The sequence below is a fragment of the Gossypium arboreum genome, chromosome 9, assembly GCF_025698485.1.
Source record: "Gossypium arboreum isolate Shixiya-1 chromosome 9, ASM2569848v2, whole genome shotgun sequence".
NCBI classification, from domain to species: Eukaryota; Viridiplantae; Streptophyta; class Magnoliopsida; order Malvales; family Malvaceae; genus Gossypium; species Gossypium arboreum.
In genome coordinates, this window is record NC_069078.1 from 27630935 (window position 1) to 27636626 (window position 5692).

Consider the following 5692-nt stretch of genomic DNA (forward strand, 5'->3'; position numbering starts at 1 on the left):
AACTGAATCTAGCATAGTTAGACCTGCTGTAGCTGCAAATACTTTTGAACTGAAACCTAACACAATTCAAATGATACAACAATTTGTTCAGTTTGACGGTTTGCAGGACGAAGATCCCAACACTCACTAGCAAACTTTCTGGAATTCTGCGATACATTTAAAATCAATGGCTTTTCTGATGATGCCATACGTCTTCGGTTGTTTCCCTTTTCATTGAGGAATAAAGCTAAAAAGTGGTTGAACTCGTTACCACGAGGGTCAATTACTACTTGGGAACAAATAACCAAAAAATTTTTACTCATACTTTCCACCGGCTAAAACGGCTAAATTACATAATGATATCTCTTTGTTTATGAAGATGGACTTAGAAACACTTTACGATGCATAGGAGAGATACAAAGACTTACTGAGAAGGTGCCCTCACCATGGGTTACTGCTTTGGCTTCAGGTTCAAACATTCCATAATGGCCTGAATCTTTCGACTCGACAAATGGTTGACGCAGTCGCTGGTGGAACCATCAACAATAAAACACCTGAAGATGCCTATGAGTTTATAGAGGAGATGTCACTGAATAACTATTAGTGGCAAGTCATGAGGACTAAGCCAACTAAAGCAGCAAGCGTTTATAACGTCGATTCGGTTACTATGCTGTCAAACCAGGTAGAACTTCTAAATAAAAAGATTGATGGTTTTTTTAGTTCTTCACAGGTTTACCTAGTAATACAGTGCGAAGCAAGTGGAGGTGAACCAAACCATTCGAAATACCAACCTTATGGCCACAACATGGATAAGTAGCAATTAAATTACTTGGATAATAATCCTCGACCTCAAAACAATCCATATAGTAACACTTACAATGCAGGTTGGAGGAACCACCCTAATTTCTCGTGGGGCGGTCAAGGAAATCAAAGACCACAACATCCTCTGGGTTTTCAACAACCACCCTACCAACAGGAAAAAAAAGCCGAATCTTGAAGATATGCTCTCAAAGTTTATATCGGTGTCAAAAACCCATTTTCAGAACATCGAGATAGCACTTAAAAATCAAGAAGCGTCAATTCAAGGGCTCAAAACTCAAATAGGCCAGCTTTCCAAACTAATCTCCAAACAACCACAAGGTAGCTTGCCAAGTAATACTGAACCCAACCCAAGGGAATAGCTCAACGGAATTAATATTCAAGATGAAGAAGGATTTGTTAAGCCTGAGCCAGAACCGAGGCAAGAAACTGTGGTAAGCAAAGGTCAAGGTGAGGTAGATCACAATACAAACAAATCGGTGAACGTTGAATATAAACCTCGTGTGCAATACCCCAATGCGACAAGGAAAGACCGCTCAGATGAACAATTTGGTAAATTCCTTAAACTCTTAAAAAAATTACACATTAACTTACCGTTTATTGAAGCCCTATCGCAGATGCCAAATGCAATGAAATTTTTAAAGGAGCTTTTAGCAAATAAGCGGAAATTGGACGAGGAGCCGCATGTGGAGCTCAACGTAGTGTGCTTAGCTATTCTGCAAAATAAGCTACCAAACAAACTAAAAGATCTAGGGAGTTTTACAATTCCTTGCTTAATTGGTAGTTTAGATGTTAATAATGCATTAGCTGATTTAGGGGCTAGTATTAATATCATGCCCTACAAAATGTTTAAGAAACTAGGTCTCAGGAAACCCAAATAGACTAGGATGAGCATTCAATTAGAAGACAAAACTATACGATTCTTTGGGGGTATTATTGAAGATGTGCTAGTTAAAATTGATAAATTTATATTTCCCGTTGACTTCATTGTTCTAGACATAGAAGAGGATAGCAACATTCCTTTAATTTTAGGAAGGCCCTTTTTAGCAACGGCTAAAACGATTATTGATGTTGGCACAGGTGAACTCACACTCCGTATGGGAGACAAAACAATCACTCTTCAAACTCGCAATTCTGGCAGCACATCAGAAATTAAAGGTGATCGTTTAACCCATTCTACTAAAACCGACAATATAGAACATCTTCTTTGTAGGAAATGAGTCTTAAGGAAGTACATGAGCCATTCTAAAACAATAATAGAGGACCTATTCAGGAAGATCGATGGCTACAAATTAAGGAGCTAGATTAATGGCGGACGCATAAACTGAGAACACCCGACAAACTGAATCTCCAACGGAACGAGATCAATACCTTTCCAAATCAACTTAAGGTTGGAGATAGAGTCTTATTAGATGCCGTAGATCCCCACGGTGTCGCTACCACACCGAATGAAGAAATCCATCTTACGGTACTCAGCATTTTCCCATTCGGTACGGTCGAGGTGAGTCATCCCAATTTCGGCACTTTTAAGGTAAACAACACACATTTAAAACCTTATTTTTATGAGATTGATAGCAGGAATGAGGAGTATAAACTCTTCAAACCACCATGATCATTCAATGGAGAGGTAAGTTGAGCTTAGACTATAGATAAGCACTTCTCGGGAGGCAACCTGAGCACTAACAGTATTAAATTCTTTAAAATTTAGTATTCGACATCTAACTTACTAACAGAACACTTGAATACAGGTTTTCCACAGAGACACGGCCAAGCACACGGGTGTGTGTAGGGCCATGTGAAAATAGGGAAAAGATTTCCCCAAACACGGGCTACGATCAAACGCCACGGCCGTGCGACATGGCCATGGTCGAGCCTGCCAAAACAACACGAGCGTGCGACACGTCCGTGTGGAAGAACCATGGATGAACCTGTTAAAATAGTACGGGTGTGTAACGCGTCCGTGTCTAACACCTGTGGGCAACACTATCAAAATAACACGGGCATGTGCAGAGCTACACAACCGTGGGAGAAGCAAATCACATCACACACGGTCGTGTAACATGATCATATAACCACACGGCCTATACACACGGGCGTGCCAGTAGGCCGTATGACAACACCTTAATTTGCTACGAACACGGTCAAGCCACGACCCACACCGGCGTATGCACCGGCCGTGCCATTTGAGAAATTAGAATAATTCTTTTATTTTATTTTTCTTTCATTAAGTTTTTAAGATTCATTTGTTTTCCTTTTAAACACGGCTTATCTTTGTGACTACTTGTAACACCCCAAACCCGGCCTAGACGATATGACCGGATCTGATGCGCCACATCGAAGCGTTCAAAACATTCCGTATTACTTAGTTGGGAAAAAACTTAGTTGGTGTTGTAAAAGACACTTTTAAAAGTTAGGTTAAAGTGAATAGAAGCTGTGCACCAGGTAGGAAACCAGGAAGAAGAGGAGGTGAGTCCATCGAACTGCTTAAGTACCAAGCTCCCTTCGGATCCAATCCTAGACATGCACACCACCATTGCCACACTCTAACATCTCGTATAATTTTTATGAAAACCGTGTGATTATGCCCATCTTAAGAAAATGATTAAGGTTGAAAACGTTTGCTTAAAATATTTATTCTCTTGGAAAACATTTACTTTATGGAAACTTTGTGCGCCATCGTGATCTTTTAAAACAAGTAGTCTTTATAAACGAACCCTAGTGCTAACCGGTTTAATAATCCCCAAAATAAAATTAATAAAAAGAGCGGCCTTATTACAACTTCAAGCACAATAAAATAATCCAAATTAAATGCTAAACTTATTTAAAATCGGCAATAAATCTTCATGGCCACTCTGAATCCCTTGACTCCAAGTCCACCAACTAGGGCTCACCTGCAAGGATGGAAGAGGAAGGGGTGAGTTTGGGAAAACTCAGTGTATACAGAAACCCATCCAAAGCCCAAATCAGCTCGAGCCCATTGGCCTAAGCCCTAATCAGATAACAGTACCCAATAGGCCGAAGCCCTTTTCAAAATACAGTAGCAAGGCCTTAGCCCTTTATAACACAATAGTGTGGCCCTTAGGCCCAGTTCAGTAACATAAGTAACAGTAGTAATAATGCATGCAAACCCATCTGGGGAGACTACTCAACCCACCAACCGCTACACAGTCCCCGTACCAGCCCTACACTCCATGTGGGGAATATCTCAACCCACCCAATTTACACTCCACAGCTTTAAAGAACGCACTCAATTATCGGTCGATTGAGGCAAAGCCTCCAGTACGTGGATGAACCACATTCAGTACTTCCTCCATCAATACCCCAATCCCATGCAACAGATATTAATAAAAGCATAATATGCAAAATACAGTATCAATTATTCATGCATTTTAGTCATTTTAAACCCTAAGGGTATTTCGGTAATTATGCTCTTCAGGGGTAATTTTGTAACTTACGCAACTACACAAGCTACTTCAGTAATTTTTTAGCAGTTTTATGCAATTTGGTTCCACCATCTAACTAACATGCTACTTTGCCCATATTTTACCCATATTGGTCCGTAAGCCCATTGGGCCCAGTTTTGGCCCATCGAGGCCTCTTTTTCCGAAATACGCTAAAATGTCACACGAACTTACTTACCACTTTGCGGTGCTAGATCTAACAATTACTCTATGTCTTAAGAGCATTCGATACTCACAGCCTATGAAATGCGAATTTGACATTTCGCTTTTCAATTGAACTAAGGAAGGGGTTCAGTACACACCGATTCATGACGATCGCCATCGAGATCACTTTCGATGTCCTACAATTGATTAGCACAGTTCTTAATTACAAACCATAATCACTAAACCCCCAAAACTTACTTATCTATGATCGAACCATATCCCTAAAAAGCCTTTGAACCCTTACCTTTTTGCCAAAATCGATAGCTAGCTCTGAATCCGATTGTTCCAATGATTTACGCTTTCAATCCAACACTTAAGAAGGCACTAATCATTGACAGAAAACGTCAGTTAAAAACCCTTAGAGCCACATGCCCAAATCGACAGCCTCCCTAATTTTTAGGGATTTCGGCTTTTCCTAACATCGCAAAATAAGAACAGACCTGAGATGATAAGTACTTACCCCTTACTCCTACTTGATTTCCATGCAATCTAGTGCAGATTTATCCTTAGAACAATGGTAAAACCCGAATCCAGGAGTTTGAAGAAGTTTTGGCTATAAGCCCCTAAACCAGTGGTACTTTCGGCTTTTGGGTGGTGAAGAAGATGATAATGTGGAACTATAACCTTGAAGTAGAATTGCTGTCAGGTATCTAGGATTAAGAAAAGATAATCGTAGATTAATAAAAACAAAGAACATAGAAGGACCTGGCTTTGAAGAAATCGGCACAAGCAGTGATCACAGGTTTTCGGCTTTTGTGATTTCGGCAAAGGTGCTGATGATAAGCAGGTTTGATGAATAGTTTTGAAGTAGAAAAAATAGAATAAGAAGAATAGGGGAGGTGGTAGTTTTGGCTAGAGAGGAAAAACAACCCTAAGGTGTTCAAGCAGAAGAAAAACGGCACCACTCAATACCCTAAGTGCCGAAATACCAACCTAATACCCCCTGCCGATTTTTCCCTCTTCAATTCCCATAATTCGGCCAACTCCTAGCCTCATCCAAATCCCTTAAATCTCTCCCCTTATCCCTCCTTAATCCAAGCATTTAAACTGATCCAACTCTCCTCTAGCAGAATCCACCTGAACTCCAACACTTACCCCTCCTGCACTTAAAAAAATAAATGCATCTATTTGTCAACACAAGGAATCGATCCCTTGCCTTCCCAAAGCTCCACACGCCACTTTTCTAGGAGCCTAGTTGCGTCACCCTTGCCACTTAACCAAGGCTCTTT

At 40.5% G+C, this 5692-nt stretch overlaps 1 non-coding gene across 1 annotated transcript; it reads right to left on the reverse strand.

The window, feature by feature from the left end:
- Window positions 1-326: 326 nt before the first annotated feature.
- On the reverse strand, window positions 327-432 carry LOC128281290 (small nucleolar RNA R71). Its single transcript, XR_008271503.1, has one exon. It is a non-coding gene; the product is annotated as a small nucleolar RNA R71 (small nucleolar RNA).
- Between the last annotated feature and the right edge of the window lie 5260 nt (window positions 433-5692).